The 21405-nt window shown below is 35.3% G+C and overlaps 1 pseudogene; it reads right to left on the bottom strand.

Moving 5' to 3' along the window:
- LOC125062089 overlaps positions 1-21405 on the bottom strand; it is a 302676-nt pseudogene that overhangs the window by 17263 nt on the left and 264008 nt on the right.

Here is a 21405-nt window from a genome sequence, read left to right as displayed (position 1 = left end):
TTGAAAGGCAAGAAAAGATTTCAGCTTATTATTCACTTAAAAAATGGTTTTTCGGTAATTGAATTCGCAATTTAATTAATTTGTTAAATTTACGAAAAACACGTGCATTAATTACTTTGCAAATGAAAAAGAACTATGGGTGAAAAAAAAAATCTGTTCTTTTTATTTAACTGTGTTCTCTCCAGTTAGTTTATTAAACTAAATTTAAAGCACACGGTACTAATTGTTAACATAATTTTAAATAATTGTTAAGGCATTTTAATCCAGTAAATAAAGAGTATTTCTCAATACCTAATAAGATCGCTACATTCTTTAAGATTTTAATTAAGAAATTACCTGAACATCATAATTACTGGCTGTAACCTGGCACTGCCACTGCCCATCATCAAGCTGGAGGGTAGCAGCCCTCACCCACAGGGAACAGTCACCACCGATAGGGCTATTTTCGTTAGCCCATTCATACTTTCCTCTGTAGATGCCGACGGGCTGTAATAATAATAATAAATCGTTTATTTTCCAAGATACTAGTACAATTAGATCGATCAACTACAAAAATCCGCACAATCAACCATATATAAATAGGCATTATATATGGTTGATAGCAGTATTTAGACCATAAGTTTAAATACTTGCCCACAAATAATAAAATATAAAAATCTTCTACCTGTAGGACTTAAGATCCGCTAATATTTATTCATACAAAATTAATATGTAACCATAACAATTATTTCTGTTTAGTATAGAAAAAAAAGCACATATCAAAATCTAATCTTATCATAATATATTTAATTATATTGGTGACTGATGAATGTCAATAATTATAAAAATTTAGATCTCAATTTATATTAAAGTATCAGTTCCCAAATATATGACGCAGAGCGGGCGAAAAGACCTGGCACTCTCTGCCACTCCTTTTAATCGCCAAGTTTTGGTGTACGGGGATGGTAAGAAACTGCAAGTATTCCAAGCTTCACTTGTCATAATAATAAAATATCAAACGCCTAGTTATTCTATCCATTGCTACACAGCCGCGACTTTAACTAATATAAACGCTAATACATCACAAAACTCACACACAAATTCATTAAATGAAACGGGTTTTATGTTTTCATATATTTCCGACAAACCAGATTACATATTTTAACGCAAAAAATTTATATTTTCACGTTAGAAATAAAAACATTGACTATCAATACACGGCATCCAATTAATCTAAGCGCAATATGAAATAAATAAAAAAAGCCTGAAAGCAATATTTCATTCTTAATTAATTTGTATGTTGCAGTTCACCACTTCACAAACGCTTTCACGATTGATGGGAATTTATTGCATGATAATTTTAATTTATATGCACATTTCGTTTATCCTTGGGGTTATGACAGTTGTGACTTGTGGAACAATATTTTTGGCAGTCTCAGTTAATTAATCATTTTAATTTAAAACATACATTGAAATGCTTAGTATATCTAAAGTGTACCTATGGTTTTATTAGTGTCATTGTAATGCATTTAATGATATTGATAACTGATGAAACGCTGAGAATAAGTTTCAGGTAATGGCACTCTGTAATATTGTGACCCGAGAGATATAAAAAAATATATCACTGGCTTTACAACATTTTGAGCTCTGGGCCTCAGATTTCTGTATCTGTTTCATTTGTCAATCTAATAAGCCAATAGGTGATACGCCTCCTGTGCCTGACACACGCAAGTTTCCGCATGATGCTTTCCTTCACCGTTCGAGCGAATGTTAAATACGCACATAGAAAGTCCATTGGTGCACATCCAGGGATCAAACGTACGACCTCAGGGATGAGAGTCGCACGTTAAACGCTAGGCCAATACTGCTCTGTGTTATGTAGTAAATAAGGCCGAAAACTATAGTAACGTACACGATAAACGCAATAAAAATGGAACGTGCGAATATCGTAATTTTAATTTAAGTACAGTTAATTCCAATGTGTGTGCCATTGTAAAATTTTCTCTGTGAAGGCACTTAAATTACATTCAAGCATTTATTTATTAACTCTGTTTTCAGTATTATATTCGTTCAAACGAACACTGATGTGTATATTGCGCGGTATTTACTCATGCTAATTATTATAGTGCATATAAAGCTTATAAAGTATTCTTGATGAACTTATGTTATCCTATAATATGCTGTTATGACATATAATCATTCTTTTACTTAGCCAAGTAATTTATATATAAGAGGTTCTTCTGTTGACAAAGCTAACTAACCATGTATGTGCTTACTACTTGGGGATTATGATTCGCAAAAATCTGCCAATCTATTCCATAGATCAGCAATATCCAACTCCAATCCCACAATACCAAGCTCCTGGGATTGCTTTTGATTCTACCAGGATCTCATCGCCACTGAGAGGCTTAATCTCTATCCATATCATAAGAGAGATAGATAGATAACCACTAAAACAGTTGGGTGATATTTCGCATTTCTACCAGGGTCACAGCAACAGAAGGGGTAGTAAAAACAAAATAGGAAATACGTTAATTGTAATGATTTTTTTCTATTTAGCATCTCAAATTCCACGTGAGACATACAAGTAGCTTAATAATAGGCTAGAATGAATAGGGCATTATAATGATAAAAAGCAGGATGTCGGTGGCTGTGAGAAGGGTCAGGGATCTTAAGTACATATTATAAATAGAATCTAACAATGCATTGAATTCATTATACAAGGATATTAACAACATACGAATACTGTGCGGGACTAAATATTGCTTTGTTCAATGATACTGGTATTTCTAAAGTATTTAGAGGGACTTATCCCTTCCTTTTCTGCCTTTTTCCCTAATATTCTGTGTTGTTATGTATATGGCGTTTTTGCATTGGGTAACTTTATTTAGATTGTTTTAAATATATGTATTTACTTATAACTAAACCACTACTCTACAGGTGTGTCAAAGATCGATGGAACGATGATAGGGAAGAAAATAATAGATTAAATAAAGAATACAGCTTTAAGGAAAACAACTATAGTAACAGATGTTACAATATAAATAAATACAGTGGAAATAGGTGATACACAGGAAACAACATGTGAAGAGGAATAGAAAAGTGAAACAAAAAATTACTAAATTGGTGCCCAAGGTACAGCAAACGAAAAAGAGGAAGACAACTTAGAAGGTGGATAGGCAAAAATAACGAAACAGCAGCGATACTTGGCACAGAGTGGCACAGTACAGGGAGGAATGGTGGGGTTTGGAGAAGGCCTTTGCCAAAAAAGGGCACACAGATACCTAAAAGAAGATTGAAATAGTGTTTAAATGTGAAAGTATCTGAATTTAAAGGCTATTGTTATTATACAACTACCCTAACAGCTTATAGATAATGCGATAGTTGTGTACCGTAACATATTTAAAGTCGTTTTTGCGTTCCTGTAACTAGTTGCCTGAAAGGGATCGCTTTTTATCTCTTTGAAGTCTTTGTTTGTAAATGTTAGATGTATTTTTATTTTATAAGTGCCAAATAACGTATTAGTAATTTGATACGTGGCAGGGATCGTAGCCCGTTGTACAGATGACAGATAGTCTGAAGCATTAACCGAATGGACAGGTCCAAAAGGAAAAAGGAACAAAGGAAGACCAATAGAGCGGTGAGCCGACGGAATCGAAAGGGTAGCTGAAAAAAATTTGGTGACGACGGCACAGAATAAAATAAGGGACAGGGGCAGCATCTTAGAGTAGTAACATTTTTATTTATATCCTTTTTTGTTAAATATGTATATGTGTAGATAAAAGCCCTTATTATTATTATTTTCTGCTTATACTATTGAAAAACTTTAATGATAATAAAGAACTCCTCAAAACGTTAGATATCTAATATATATTATGATAGATATATGTTAATTTAGAAGAAACGGGCAGAAAGCTCACCTGATGTTAAATGGTAACTCATGGACACTTTCATAAGTGTACTTGTTTACATAGATCAATAAAGATATTTTGAGTTTGCGTTTACTCTATTCCATGAGCATTGCCTATCTTTTAAGAATGGCAATGCACTTTCCAACCCCATTGTAATCTTAGGTATTTAATTGTTTTTGGTTCTACTTTTTAAAAATAGTATAAAACTCTTGTGAATGCGCTATAGTCTATAAACTCAAATGATAACTTTATAATCAATACGAAGCAACAAAATTAGATTTCGAAATACGTTTTATAACGGACTAGTTTAAACAAAATTAATAAATTTTCAGTGTGTCTACTATATTGGTAATTTTGCGTTCCGTTTTCATTGTACAATAGTCTAAAGAAAAATAGTAATTAATAGGTAGCTTATGGTGGATTTCAAATTGCTAAACAAAGCTTGGTCTAGTCTGTATTGCAATTTTCATCGCAGATTCCACTGATTGCTCTCTAATGAGCCGCGGCTCTTACCTATTATAGAATACAAAGCTATTCATAGCTTCCAATAAAATCATAAATTTATACAGGTTAAAATGATGATGAAGTGTGTACCAAGTTGGGTTTTCCGTATTAATTAACGTACATGGTAAATTTTTAAACCAGTTCATTTTTAGTCCAAAGTTAATTCTAGGTAGAAAATTTATATGCAACCTTTACGTTCGAGTAGGCAATTTTGGTGCTTGTAAATTGTAAAACTTTTTAAAAGAAATCTGAAATAGTATAAGGCCTTTTAAACTCCTATTGTCGCCGACAATTTGTCGCAATTACATGCTATTTGATTATTCACAAATGATCTATCCGAATTAAATTATCATTTTTGTGTTTGAAATCCAATTTTGTTCAATTCTAACATTCTACATTTTTAAAATATAAAATATGACATTATCCGAATATTGTAGATCTTGACGATTCCAAACCTTTATTTAAATACGTTCTTTAATTTGAGAGAGGATTTTACCGTATCGACGGACCATTAAATGTTTGACAGTCACGAAACATGAATATTTTATACTGAATTTTCTCGTCAATAGTTAAGTTATTCTGCTATTCGGGACGGAGACAAATACAACAAATCGAACCGTTTTCTTTTATATATTTTAATATAAAACGGGAATGCGTCGAATACTTTCAATCTTCCACCCACTTTAGGGAATACCCCTCACGTTCCTTTGTGAAATCTGAACAAAGTTCAAAACTTTCTGTGATTGTGTTCAACCAATTTCCTTAGTTAATTTTAGCGAGTTTACATCACTCATTTCTCCGGCGCCATATATTTTCTTTTCACATAGCACGGTGACATTAGCGCTGAGTACACACTGAAAGATTAGATTTTTGATATTTGGTAAAACTGCTTAACTGATTTAACTGGTTTTTTGTTGCAATGTTTCATTAAAATACGAAGTAAATGTGTCTTTGTGTTAATGGGGATTATTTCTATCGACCCATATATTAAATTTAAATACTACTACTATCTCAAAATACCCGTACAGCGGTTCTCTAATTATTCTATATTTAAGTATATATTTTAAAGGAATTCAGCTGCGCTATTGGAGCATCCCTAATGCGCTGAGACAAGCTGAGGATTGAGTGGTGTGGAGGCAGCAAGTTGGCGTATCGGTTAAGGCTTTTCAAGACAGATACGACGAAGAGGAATTCGAACAATGTATGTTTTGCTTCCGTATGCAAATACATCAGCGGACCAGCGTCCTTGGGTATGTCTTTTTCCATACAAATTTTTTCATTACTATTCGAATACGTTAACCCTTCGATCTAACGTATCCCTACCTAATTATGATGAACGAAAACCTACGTAGAGAGAATCTATCTCTGATCTAATAAAATAATAATAAGTTGTATTTTTTTAATGCAATAGGCGGCAAGTGGGCAGGAGGCTCACCTGATGTTAAGTGATACCGTCGCCCATGGACATGCACATTGCCAGAAGCCTTGCAAGTGCGTTGCCGGTCTTTTAAGAATTGGTACGCTCTTTTCTTGAAAGACCCTAAGTCTGGCCTGGCAAAACCTGCCTTAAGAAACGCTAAGTTGTGGAATGACAGACGTTGAGGTGAAACGGGTGGTATTTTGTATTCTGCCTTGACGTCCGATGATGAAACTCAGCTGCAGGTGTTAGTCCAAACAACTCATCAGAACACTCTTCATGGTAAATTCGGCAGAAGAAGCAGAGAGACCCCACATTTCTACGCAACGCCAAGGGATCCAGCTGCAGGGATAGTGACTGGTCGTTGACGATTCGAATCACTCTTCGTTGAATACGGTCAAGCGGAAGGAGCTTTATCGAACAATTTGTATCGAACCTACTACTAGACTGCTGTCAAACATTCATTCACCACCAAAATGACTATAAGTGATGAAAGATGATGTGTAAGGCTATTTATTACACAATATTTAAATAAATCAGCCGCGAGAAACTGGGGGCAAGCCGATACTAAACTACAAAGGATATCGAGAAAACTAAAACTATAGTTACACGCTTCCAAGTGAGTACCCAGCCTAATTTCAGTTGTTTACAAATGAACTGGAATTCAAACACATATGCCTTATGAGATTTTAAAATAGCATTGTTTGTTTTGACGTTTTTATTGAGAATTAGACTTGAAATTTTAACTTCAAATAAACATTGGGTCTGGAAAAATAGGAAGGAATAAGTTATGTGCAATAAATTGTTTTATTTTAAGTTTATACGTTGGGTTTGAAGTGATTGTATAACCAAAAATATATTAAATTCAAATACCTGTCAATTGAAAATGAAAAATCTATATAATTCACGTTATATAACTTAAAAAATTTGACTTCCCGAAAATTTCCAAATCCGAGAAATTTTTCAGCAAATATTAAATATATCCAAGAAATTTATCACACAAAAATAATATCTTATTAAATATAACGGTTATAAAGTTGTTTTACACACTTAATTAAATAATAATAATTAACGTTTGCCAGGCCGACTTGGCGATAGTAGGTTTTCTGTATTGAGACTTGCCTTGTATACAGGATATACTCTCTATTCCATAACACTCAGGCCACGAAGAGAGATGACCGACACAACCACAGATTGACGAGAGCAGGATGGACGGCTTTACTTTTTTACTTACTTACTAAGATCCAAATATAGGGTCTAGAAATTATTCGAATTTTTATTTTTAATCAATTGAAACATGAGTGATGTCGGCCGTCAAATTGGTACAAAATTCTGATACCCTCAACAAAATGTAGATGCTTGCTTGAATAGTTTGTATCAGACTTGTTCGAGCCGCAAAGATTTCTTTCACGTCAAAGCCTTTTGAAATTTGTTCATTTATAAAATAAAATTATCAATATAATTCTGCATTCCGTGCGTAGCATTTTTAAATCAAAACACCGATTTATCGAGGCGCAATGAAAAAAGGTTTTCCGGAACTAAAGAAAAAATTAATCAAATTCTCTCTTCTGTTTACTTATCTTTTTAACGGAATTTAGTTGAGTTATGCAAAGTATAAAAAGGAATAAAAGTTTGTTCAAGGGCATTTGAAATTTCATTTAAAATCGATAAGTAGGCGCCTCGGGTTTTACTGCTATGTTTATTTTAAATTGAATCCGAAATATGTACCTACATAATTATATTTATTGATCGTTGCAGCTTTAAGTAAATTGTAAAACAACCAACGCGATTAAAAGGAATGGTGAAAAATCGCCAGTTCTGGTCGGCTTTTGAGAACTGGCATTTTTTTAACGTTCAAGAATAAACAAAAAGTACGTCAAAAATAAATTAGTGGCGCTACAACCTTTTTAAATCTGGGCCTCAAATTTTAGTCATTTCATGATCATTTGTCAATCTAATAGGCAAGTAGGTAATCGGCCTCATTTGATTGAAACACGCCATCGACGTTTTTGGGTCTAAAGCAAGACGATGTTCTCTTTCAATGCAAATAAATGCGCAGATAGAAATAAAGTACATTGGTGCACAGCTGAGGATCGAACCTACGACCTCAGGGATGAGAGTCGCACGCTGAAGCCGCCACCACTACTCTCGAACAAAACGTACTTACAAGAACAAGTTACGTTTGCATTTTTGAAGTAGCGAAGTAATGAACAACTTACTTTTAGTTGTACACTGTACATGGTCCTTGTTGAAGTATGTTTAAAATAATTCTCCGAACATTGTTACAAATAGGTAGGTTAATATTATTCTAAACTGCAGTTACAAAGCTGTGTAACACAATTAAACTTAGAGGCGCTTTGCGACCGCAAAAAGCATTCGTAAAGTTGTAATTTGTTGGTTTTCTAGAACAGATTAAATACTAATTTCTTTTAAGGCTTTGTACGGGTTTTATTTAATTGCTTGCGACTTTTTTATTATTTCTGAATTCTTTTATTATTAAAATGGTTAGTACTAATTAAAACATATGCGACCTCATTACAAAACGATTCAAAATTACAACTTATATTAAAGATTTTGTAATTGTTATCCTATTTAAAGATAAAGGAAGATTTAATACATTTGTACACTGCACTGAGCAGTGTTGGCCTAGTGGCTTTAGCGTGAGACTCTGATCCCTGAGGTAGGTTTTGTGGCGTAGCCACAATACATTTATAATAATAATACATTAATTAAACTAACTACTATATAAATACAATAATATAATATATAAATACTTTACATACTAATTACACAAATATTGGACATGCATAATAACACATAACATAACATACATCCAACAAACATATAATTTCCATATAGCAGCATCGTCGGGTCCCCGAGCATTGTCGGATCGTCCTCGTGTCGTGTCGCACCGAGTGAGCGCGCACGAAGTCCCGCTACTTGCGAGAACAAAGGAAGCCTCGAATGATCGCCGGCGCAGTGACGCGCGCGCCCGCTGTCCTCAGTCGGTCTCGCACGCTCACGGCAGACACACGCTTGCTTTACTTCGCTAATCTTTCCGCTTACGCTTTTGTTAATTATCTTTTCTGTTATATTTATTTTTGCTTACGCTTGATGTAAATTATATTAGTTTAGTTTGATGAATAAACAGTGGTAGAAGTGTCAGGACAGTTTAATTGTGTTTCCTAAATACATCACGAACACCTACATCTCCTACATCGGTGACCCCGAATCAAGAACATATCACGGAGCAACATTACGTACGCAACTTAAACCGTAAGCTAGTGAATATCAGATTTTAAAATGCCTAAAAGCCACGAACAAAGTGATGAAAGCAGTTCGCATTCCAAAGAAAGGACATTTATGCCTTCCGACATTTGTCGTGTCGGGGTACGACTTCCACCTTTCTGGCCGGAAGAACCGGCAGTCTGGTTTGCACAAATTGAAGGGAGTTTTGCGCTCTCAGGTGTCAAAGATGACGACACCAAATATAATTACGTTAGTGCACAGCTTGAACACCGTTACGCGGCTGAGGTGAAAGATATTCTAATTCATCCTCCGACAAGTGGCAAATATGAAAAGATCAAAAGCGAGCTTATCAAAAGGTTATCAGCGTCGCGTGAGAAGGAATTAACCCAATTGCTGATGCATGAGGAGTTAGGAGACAGGCGACCATCCGCGTTTCTTCGGCATCTACAGCATCTAGCAGGCCCGAGCATACCGGATGATTTTATAAAGACTGTGTGGACTAGCCGCTTACCGGGCAATATACAAATCGTCGTGGCATCGCAGCCAGAGTCATCACTATCAGCATTAGCAGATCTGGCTGATAAAGTGCACGACCTTGTACCACCCGCGCCACAAGTGGCCACCAGGGATGCAGTCCCAAATCCAGTCATTGAGAAACTGTCAAGAGAGATTGCAGAGCTCAGTCGCCAAGTGCAGGCCCTCTCAGCAAGAGATTCGAGATCCAGGTCGAGGAGTACAAGTCAACGGGGAAGAAGCAACACGCGTTCCCAGTCAAGTTATAGGAAGTTCCCTACCTGTATTTTCCACCACAGATATGGAGACAAGGCACGAAGATGCCTGAAACCTTGTGATTATAAATCAGGGTCGGGAAATGCCAAAGGCAGTCATCAGTAGCGACACATGATTGCCGAAGCCCTACTACTGGTCGCTTATTCATAACGGACAGAAGGACAAAAACGCAGTTTTTAGTTGACACTGGGAGTGACATCTGCGTTTTCCCACGCTCCGCCCTGAAACAGAGGCGACCACGCACAACCGAACTCAACGTTTACGCAGCAAACGGAACACCAATCGCCATATACGGTGTGCAACAAATGGAACTCGACTTAGGTCTTCGGCGTGCATTTTCCTGGCAGTTCATAATAGCTGACGTTACAAAGGCTATTATCGGAGTCGATTTTTTATCGTACTACGACTTAATCGTAGACTGTCGTAACAAACGCCTGATCGACAACAAGACCAGCCTGTCATCAAACGCAAATCCAGTTCCTGCATCTGATGCCATAACTTCAGTCAAAACGATAACAGGCGAGTCCAAGTACTTGAACCTTCTTCGAGATTTTCCAGAAATCACTCGACCAGCAAGTACACATCGGGTCATACGTCACAATACGGTTCATCACATAAGAACAACCGCCGGACCGCCCGTATATTGCACTCCAAGAAGACTTGCCCCAGACAAACTGAAGATTGCAAAACAGGAATTCGAAGAAATGCTGAGAATAGGGACAGCACGACCGTCAGAGAGCCCATGGTCGTCGCCCCTTCACCTCGCCGCAAAAAAGGACAACGGATGGCGACCATGCGGCGATTACAGGATGTTAAACGCACGGACGATTCCCGATCGATATCCTATCCGGCACATCCAGGACTTCACCCAGAACATAGCTGGCTGCCGAATCTTCTCAAAAATCGATTTAATCAAGGCGTATAATCAAATCCCAGTAAACCCCGAGGATATTCCGAAAACGGCCATAACCACGCCCTTCGGAATGTACGAGTTTCCTTATATGACTTTTGGCCTAAGAAACGCAGGTCAAACGTTTCAAAGATTTGTAGATGAAATAACTCACAACCTGAACTTTTGCTACACATATTTAGACGATTTTCTGATATCCTCCCCCGACGAGGAGACACATTACCGTCACTTACGCCTCCTCTTCGAGCGATTGAAGGAGTACGGTATGGTCATAAACACATCCAAGTGTGTTTTTGGGGCACAAGAGGTAACGTTCCTCGGCTGTAGCGTATCTAGCAAAGGTATCAGACCACTAGATACCAAAGTCAAAGTGATAAAGGACTACCCCACCCCGAAAACTGTTCGAGAGTTAAGGAGATTTTTGGGGATGATTAATTTCTACCGTCGTTTTATCAAAAACGCTGCCTCGTTCCAGACGCCATTGCATAGCTTACTTACCGGATCCATAAAAGGCAATCACCCCATAAACGTCACCGGAGAAGCACTCCAGGCATTCGAAGACTGCAAGAAGAGTCTATGCCAAGCAGCTCTCCTAGCGCACCCAGACATGGACGCCAAACTAGCGTTGGTCACGGATGCATCCGACGTCGCAATCGGCGGTGTTATACAGCAGCAGAAAGACGGGGAATGGCAACCCCTCGCCTTCTTTAGCCGTAAATTGAGTCCATCGCAAAAGAAATACTCGCCGTATGACAGAGAACTACTTGCGATTTACGAATCAATAAAACATTTCCGACACCTGGTGGAAGCAAGGCACTTCACAGTATTTACAGACCACAAGCCAATCTGCTTCGCATTTCAAAGTCACAAAGAAAAGTGTTCACCACGCCAGTTTCGGCATTTAGATTATATAGCTCAATTCACAACTGACATCAAACACATATCAGGAAAGGATAATGTAGTTGCCGATACTCTCTCAAGAATAGAGGAAATAGTACAACCTGTAGAAACAAAGAACTTGGCCATTTCACAGGGTAAAGACCCAGAACTAAGGCAACTGTTAGAAAGTGGAACCTCGCTTAAACTTGTCAAAGTAACTGTACCTGGAACAAAACTGGAACTTTACTGTGACGACAGCACGCCAAACCCACGACCTTACGTACCAAAAGAGTTCAAAAGACAAGTCTTCGACAGCCTGCACTCACTTAGCCATCCTGGCGCTAAAGCTTCTGCAAAACTAGTGGCTCAGCGTTACGTATGGCCAGGAGTAAACAAAGATTGTCGTGATTGGACCAAGCTCTGTCACCCATGTCAACGTTCAAAGGTCACTAGGCATGTAACTCCACAGATGGGCAACTTCAAGCTACCAAACGGTAGATTTACCTACGTACATATTGATCTCATCGGACCACTACCTCTCTCGGATGGCTACCGTTATTGTCTAACCGCCGTAGATAGATTCACTAGATGGCCCGAGGCAATTCCCTTGCAAGATATTACCGCTGAAACAGTCGCCAAAGCTCTCGTTTGCAACTGGATATCACGTTATGGTTGTCCTACTGAAGTAGTGACAGATCGCGGGAAGCAATTTGAGTCTGCACTGCTGAAACAGTTATCAGAACTTGCCGGATTTCAACGCAACAGAACCACTGCGTATCATCCTGCAAGCAACGGAATGGTGGAACGGATGCACAGACAACTTAAGGCAGCCATAATATGCCATGGAAGTCTTAAATGGACGGAAAGCTTACCTCTAGTACTACTAGGAATGAGAAGCGCCTTCAAAGAGGACATACAAGCATCACCCGCTGAACTCCTCTACGGCGAACCCCTCAGACTTCCCGGAGAGTTTCTGCAACCAACCGAACAGCATACGACCAGTGACCTCATCGAATACTCAGCACGACTGCGTTCTATTATGAACAATATCCGCCCTCAGCCAGCCGCAAGACACAGCAAACGTAACATCTTCGTGTACCGAGATTTACCTTCTGCTACTCACGTTTACGTCCGAGATGACACCGTGAAAGGATCCCTTCAGCCGGCATACACTGGGCCATACTTAGTCCTGCAACGAGACACTAAAGTCTTTAAGCTACTTGTTAAAGGAAAAGAACAGACAGTATCGATAGAGAGGTTAAAACCAGCCTATATATTTACACCAGATACTCGTTCAGAGACTCGTTCGTTTGAAGATGAAATTCCAAACCCTGTAAGCATAGATAAAGAAGTAAGAATTACTCGCTCAGGAAGAAGAGTGAGATTCCCTGACTATTATCGCCCATCCTAGGATGGTCTCAAGGGGGGAGTCATGTGGCGTAGCCACAATACATTTATAATAATAATACATTAATTAAACTAACTACTATATAAATACAATAATATAATATATAAATACTTTACATACTAATTACACAAATATTGGACATGCATAATAACACATAACATAACATACATCCAACAAACATATAATTTCCATATAGCAGCATCGTCGGGTCCCCGAGCATTGTCGGATCGTCCTCGTGTCGTGTCGCACCGAGTGAGCGCGCACGAAGTCCCGCTACTTGCGAGAACAAAGGAAGCCTCGAATGATCGCCGGCGCAGTGACGCGCGCGCCCGCTGTCCTCAGTCGGTCTCGCACGCTCACGGCAGACACACGCTTGCTTTACTTCGCTAATCTTTCCGCTTACGCTTTTGTTAATTATCTTTTCTGTTATATTTATTTTTGCTTACGCTTGATGTAAATTATATTAGTTTAGTTTGATGAATAAACAGTGGTAGAAGTGTCAGGACAGTTTAATTGTGTTTCCTAAATACATCACGAACACCTACATCTCCTACAGTTTCATCCCCGTGCACCAATGGACTTTCTTTTATGTGCGCATTTAACATTCGCTTGAATGGTGAAGGAAAACATAGTGAGGAAACCAGCTTGCTTTCAAACTCAGATCCCAAGCATTTTTATTAAAAAGGTTCCCAATAATGGCATCGTGTCTCGAAACCCTATACATCCTTAGCAACGAAATTTCATTAAATCCGATCAATGGTTCATACGTATAGAGAGAGAGAGAAAAATTCTGAACTAAGAATAGCATTATATAATTTTTCCGTCCTTTACGTGCCCTATTCTCCTAATCCAAAGGTTTGGCCCTAATCTACACCGCCGCTAGCCGTTCGGCTAGTCTGTACACCATATACGGGCCTCACTGCATGTTTAATTGATATTTCTTTGTGTCATAATAAGTAATAAGTTTCTAAAACACGCTCTTAACGTTCTTATGTTTAGGTATAGCTGTGGAGTTTCGTTCAAAGGGATCTCTAATGACAAGAACTGCTGAATTAAAACCTTTATATTGTGTAATCCACCAATCTATGATGGCAATCATCACATTACGAATGAATTTTCGCAGGGTAACCGCAGGACACAGCTAGCTTATACCAGCAGAGTTTCATTATCGGACGTCCAGACAGAATACGAAATTCCACCGTAGTCCTTCATTCCATATCTGAGCTTTTTTAAGGCAGTTTTTAATGCGCACCACCACTATGTGGAACCAGTTGTCTACTGAAGTATTTTCGAACCAATTTGACTAAGGGTCTTTCAAGAGAAAAGAGTGTCTATTCGTAAAAGGCCGGCAACGCTCTCGCGGGCTCTCTGTACAAAAATAGTTATATCTAAAGATTATTTTGTACAAAAGAAAATGGCTCTCGTCATCATCCGTTTAAATCTCTATGCTTTTCTGTTTCCACACAAAGACGAAATCTATAATATAATATAAAGCAACCTATCTTAAAGAACAATAGCAATGTAACATCCTGGGTGTGGTCTTGCGATTTATGGACCGAATGAACATCTGCTATTTTCACTACGAATTCAATGAATATGGGTTGCCCAATAATATGGGATTGTTTGGCAAGGTGTGGGTAATACTAAACCTTGATGCTTATTGGTACAGATAATGTGATAGAACAGTCAGCAGTGCTTATCAAAGTAAAACTGTTGTTTTTTAAACGTTAATACTGGAGTTATTCAAGTCATCTAGCGATTTCAAGAAGAGTCTTCACAATGCTAAGATATTGAAATATAAAAATAACCTCTTATAAATATTTCGTCTATACTTTATAAAGTAACAAAGACAAATAATATCTTTCATTGTCTTTGGTGCATTCTGGAGGGTTTTAATTGTTTAAAGAAAAAACTTTTTTTTTTTTAAACAATTGTTGTGAAAAAATTGTTTAAAGAAAAAACCGGATTAAAGTCATGTATATAACAATTATTAAACAAAATTTTAAATTTATCCGACGTTTCGCGTGCTTTACAGCGTGCGTGGTCACGGTGACTAATTACATAAGTAAAAAATTGTTCATAATTTCTATTAACCTTTTCACATATTTTAAAATACCCCTAATATGTAAAAAAATACCTTTATCTGTCAGATTATATAGTATAGATACACTCTTAAATCTGAGAGCTTTCCAGAAGCTTCGAGCTTACACAAAGCCGCTAAAACGAAACTTAAGAAAACTCAAAATTAAGGCTCAAAGACTGAATAAGATTTCACATCAAGTCTTAATATATCCAGAGTAAGTTCTATCATTTTCAATGCATGAATGAATGTAATTTACAGTTTTTAAGTTCAAAACGTCTCAAAGACGTTTCTCCTGGCGCTTTATAGTTATTTTAAACTTCATACATTGAATATGGAGTATACTAATTATGAGCTTTTGTTAGACTTAATTACTATATAAACAAACAAATAAATAAGAATAAATAAATAATAAGAATTAGTCTAGCAATTCAAAGGGGGAACGCTGCCAGTATCTTCGGAACCTTGCCTAAAGGGACTCCTTTTAATGATATATTTTAGTTTATGTTAAGTTTAGTTATTTATTTCAATGTATATTATTTTATTATTATTAGTTTATGTTTATATTTAATATTAGTTTTATTATTGTCATTAAATAATTACTATAGTAATATTAGAGTTAGAAGTGTGAGTAAATTGTGTGTAACGGTGTATAATAAATAAACATTGATACGTTCATAGAAAACGTTTGGTCAAATCTAAGCTTAGTAAGGGAGTAATATTTGTATGCGCCCTGAATGGCACTGGTAAAGTATATGCTAGTAGACAAAAAACGCTTTTAAAAAGGAATTAGGATTACACACTATTATAATATATTGATACTAGATGACCCGCTGAATTTCATATTCCCTACATATATTTGTGTCAAAACTTAATAATTTTTTTTTAAAACAGACCAAAGGGATCGGACCTCATACTACAGCTATGTAACACAAATTTCTTAAAATCTATAAATATAAATATGACAACCAATAAAAAGTGATTTTTTTTTAATTTCTAAAAAGACAAAAGTCTTCTCAGCTAGGAATAGTTTTTATTGGAGTAATATTATTTATGTTTCCCTGTTTAAACCTTCCCTGAATTTCCACAAATATTTCAAGATCATAATTAGCCAAATCTGTCCAGGCGTTCTTGAGTTTTCAAAAGCCTTAAAATATTACCTGCTAAAATTCAGTATTTTTTCTTTAAAGTCGTCTCTCTGTTTTATAATTACATATATATTAAACAATAATAATAATAATAATAATAATAATTTATTTTTTGCAAGAATATGGTACAAAATGTTAAGGTGATACAATCATAAATCGTTCGCATATTCTGCCACACACGTTGGCGCGCAAATTTGTCTTAAAGTATTTCACATTATTATTCAAAGTCAATTCTTATATTATCTAGTCTATTATATTATATACATTACATCATTAGCTTTATATCAATTACGGTGTTTCATGCTAATAATCATTTATTGAATAGTACATTTTTTCTAAAAGTAATTCACTAAGTCGCTTTTTAAAGAATCTAGACGGAAGATCTTTTAATTCTTTTGGTAATTTATTGTAGACTTTAATTGCCATACAAAAGCTGTTTTTCCGAAACAGTTCCAGATTGATTTTTGGCACAGCCAATTTCATCCCATGTCTACTTCTTACTTCAACTTCTACATTCGACTTAAAAATATGTATGTTTCTGTGTACGAATAAGGATATCTCTAAAATATAAATACATGGAAGAGATAAAATTTTGAGCTTCTTAAATAAAAGTACGCAACTATCAAGACAGTTTGCTCCACAAATTGCTCTAATACATTTCTTTTGAGCCTTAAATACCCTATTTACTTCGACTGAATTTCCCTAAATTATAATTCCATATCTAAGTATAGATGAAACATATGCATGATAAGCAGCTAATACCGTAGCATGGTTAACAGTTTCCCTTAGTCGTTTTAACACAAAAACAAAACTGTCTATTTTGTTCTGTAATTTTTCAATATGTGCCTTCCAACTACAAAATTTATCCATCGTTATACCTAAAAATACACACTCGTTCTTTATGTCTAGTTTATTGCTTTTATATTGTAAGTCTAATTGTGTTTTAGAGTTATATGTCTGAAAATGGATTATGTTAGTTTTGGTCATGTTTATTTGTAGATTATTGGAATTCATCCAGTTAATGGCGTCGTCTAGAGATTTAATTAAGTTGTTTTTTAAGTCTTGTTCGTTTTTACTTTTTATTATAAGTGTAGTGTCATCAGCAAATAGTATACAGTTCTGGTGTATAGCATCTGGAAGGTCATTTATGTATGTTAGAAAAAGTAGCGGGGCCAAAATACTGCCTTGAGGTGTTCCGTACTCATTTTTCTTAAAATTGGATCTATATGTTTTTTGCTCTAATTTACAAATCTTTGTTATCTCCACATATTGCATTCTATTTTCAAGGTAACTTTTCACCCAGTTATAAGCATTACCTCTTATTCCGTAGCAATCTAATTTTTTTAAAAGTCTTTCATGACATACAAAGTCAAAAGCCTTTGTCATATCTAGAAAGATACAACCTATAAGCATTTTATCATTTAAGCATTCAGTAATTTGTTTGACTAGGGAAAAGCACGCAAGGGTGGTAGAACAATTTTTTCTGAAACCAAATTGTTCTTTTTTTAAAATATCGTATGATAAAAGGAAATTCTCTATTTTATTATACATTACTTTTTCGAAAATTTTTGATAATATGGGAATTAAAGTTATTGGTCTATAATTAGTCATTTGTGTTTTTGCTCCTTTTTTATGTAATGGTTTGATAATTGATATTTTTAGTTTTTCAGGAAAGATTCCTTCTACCATCGATAGATTAATTATGTATGTCAGTGGATCAAGTAGGTATAAAGCGCATAATTTAATTGTTTTGGTATCTAAATTATCGTATCCTGTAGATTTTGTATTTTTTTGCGATGTAATAATTTTTAATATATCCGTGTTATTTATGGGGGAAAGAAAAATACTTTTATGATTTAGAGGGATTTTGGCTTCTGGCAAATTGTTTGTTTTATTTTTTGTAGGCAGTGAGGTAAAATAGTCATTAAATAAGTTGCATATTTCATGTGGTGATTCATATGTTTTGCTATCAATATCAATTGCTTCTATTCCTGAATAAAATCTCATGTCTCGTGTATTTGTTTTAATTACATTCCAGGCTGCTTTAGTTTTGTTTTTTGCGCAATTTTTGTATTCTGCATTAGTAAGCTGATGGGACTTATGTATACATTTTTTTTAAATATATGAGTATTTATTATATGCAGATTTATTTTGTTTTTTATTGTGCTTATTTAAATGATATTTTAGGTATAACGTTCTTTTTCTTATACAACATTTTTTTAGGGCTTTAGTAAAGAATCTATTTTTGATAGGTTTGAATGTATTTTTAATTTTTAGGATCGGAAAACATAAATTGTAAAACAAAGTTATAGTGTCATGGAAGTTGTCGAATGCTTCATTTGTTGTGGTGGAGCTGTATACGTCCGAGAAGGTGAGGCTTGATAGACACCTAATAAATGTATTAGTGTTTTCCCTATTGAGTTCTCGTCTGTATATAAACCAGTATTTTGGAATATCTTTAAAATTTTCGTTTTCTTCGAGTGTAAAAGTCAGCGATTGTGCGGTCTCATGGTCTGAAAGTGCCAGGTAGTGGAGGTCCGAGTGTGTGTCATTTATGTTGCTATTAAGTCTAAGCAGGAGTTTTTCCGTGTTGGGTGCTTTACATGATTTTGTAAATTATTATTTAGAAGAATAGAGATAAGTTCGTGGGAACTTTTATTAATTTTTTAAAATGTCTATGTTCCAGTCTCCACATAATATTAGTTTTTTGTTGCGTTTCCTGCATAGGTTACTTAAAAGTTGTTCTAAATTATATAAAAAACTTGTTACATCTAAAGTAGGAGTCCGGTAAATACATATTATTATTAAGTTGTATTTACTTATTTCAACGCCACAATATTCGAATTGGAGTGGAATTGGGGGTCTAGGGTATCAAATTTCCTTGTATTTCAAATTGTTTTTTATTAAGATGCACGAACCTCCTCGGCGTTGATTAGGCCGAGAATATGAAGAGACTAATCTATAATTATTTATTTTAACGTTGGATTCACTTCCTTGTTTAATAAAAGTTTCTGTGAAACATATGATGTCCACACTTCCCAAACTTCCTTGCAGGTCCGTGATGGCTACACTAACTAAATCCTGTTTGCTAAGCAACCCTGCTATATTTTGATGGACTAGACTTAATTTATTTTGCTTATTAGTTGTTACGAAAAAAATTACAACTGGAAGGCTGGTTTTTATTTGTAATATTGGTACCTGACATTTTAAGAAAATTTGTTATTTTTAATTGTACAGTGTGAGTCGACTTGTTTGTGTGACTAGGTTGCACGCTGGATTTATAGTTAAGATTTGTCTTATGCTGTGTATAATATCGAATGTACTCAATTTCCGTGTTTATTTTATCACATAAGTTGAAGAGGTGTTTTGTATGAGAATAGGGTGTGTTTTTATCGTACTTCGAGTGGCGTATTTTTAAGTAGTGGCAATATTTATAATTAGATAGTATAGATTTTAGATGAAAGTTAATTAATTTTACATTTAAGTGAGTATTATATTGTACATTGGTTATAAACACCTTTTGCTGTCGCAATTGGTATAACACATTACATAATTGTGAGATGAAGGTATAAGGGCGTTTATCGTTTGCACCTATTATTAATACTATAATGTCTTTAGGTTTAATGATGGACTTATTAATTTCACTGATACAACTACTTAAAATCTGTGCACTCGTAGCATGGGGCTTTATAAACGAAGTAACTTTGTAATTGTCCTCTTGTATATTTAATCTTGATTTTATTAATTTATGTGTTAAGCCACAAGCTTGCTGATCCCCAAATATTATTATTTTGGGTCGATTTTCTATTGCTTGACCATTTAAAGTCATGACATTATCGTTTTGAATAACTGGTTTTGTTGTTCTTATAGTGACATCTATTGGCAGCTCCATACTATTCTGCTTGTGGTTTTCAATATTTGGTGGAAATTCTTGTATAATGCGCTTATTCTGTTCCTTATATTTGGAAGGGCAGGAACTACAGACGAGTTCCGCATTTTCTTGGTTTTGCTTTTGTAGTAAGGTGTTGGTAGTAATATTAATAGAAGGTGAAGAATAATTTTGTTTTAGATTATTTATAGTTTCCTTTTGTTTTATAATTTCAAGATTTTTCGTGGAATTTTCAATTAATAGGGTTTCAATTGTTTGATGTGCTGAATCCAATTCTAATTTTAATTGTTTTATTTGCTCCAATAATTCGGAATGTTCATATAAACTTCTTGTAGAAATGTCTGGTAAACTTGTTGAGTCATAACAGTCACAGTTCGATTGACCAGAACTAGATGAAAGGTTAAGGGATCAATAAATCTTATTTGCTTCTTCTCATTGTAATATTGTCGTTTTCCATTATAAAAAAAAAAAAATATAAATACAATGATAACAATTGCTAACAGATGTATGGCTTGAACCGATGTGAATCGAACCGGGACATGTAATAGTTGTGTGAGAATCCGAGGAAGAGAGATAATACCACTAGCCAACAGGCCTATTACATGTGTTTCAAAATTAAGCAATCTATTTCTATTTGTGTAAATTGCTTTGAAAATACGTTAAAATTCAACTGATGTGAGTCACATCGGAGAACAAAGGATTCACTTAATTTATATGTTTCTTCACTATTATCGTAGTTCACTAGTTTATAGCACTTTACCGGTAAGTTTGTCACTTTATTAGTTTGTAGATTGATTGGAAATTGTATTTTTAAGCAAAAATATGGTTTTATGTAAAATGTTAGGGGTCAAATGGGTCAAATGTTTTATTGCTATTATTGTCACTTTTCCATAAAAAAAATACTTATTTAGCATTACTACCACAAAGATAACTTTTACAAACTTCACTGATTTACTTTTTTATTGAAATAATGCACCGAAACTATTTATAAACAATAAAATACACCGAGCTATTGTTTACAGGCCAGCGCCATCTACTCTCTTCAATTGCGGATACGATATGGTAAACTCATTTTAATATTTACTGAAAAGCCGACAACCACTAAATCGTGTAAGTAAATACTTTATTGTATGCTATATTTGTTATTCAATAATTTCGAACATTTCCCTAATCAATAGAACCCTTCATTGTCTCGGGGAGAGGCTTTTATCCATTTATTAATGTGTTTGAACACTCGAACAC

This window comes from Pieris napi, chromosome W (assembly GCF_905475465.1).
Source record: "Pieris napi chromosome W, ilPieNapi1.2, whole genome shotgun sequence".
NCBI classification, from domain to species: domain Eukaryota; kingdom Metazoa; phylum Arthropoda; class Insecta; order Lepidoptera; family Pieridae; genus Pieris; species Pieris napi.
This window is presented reverse-complemented; position numbering and strand designations above follow the sequence as displayed.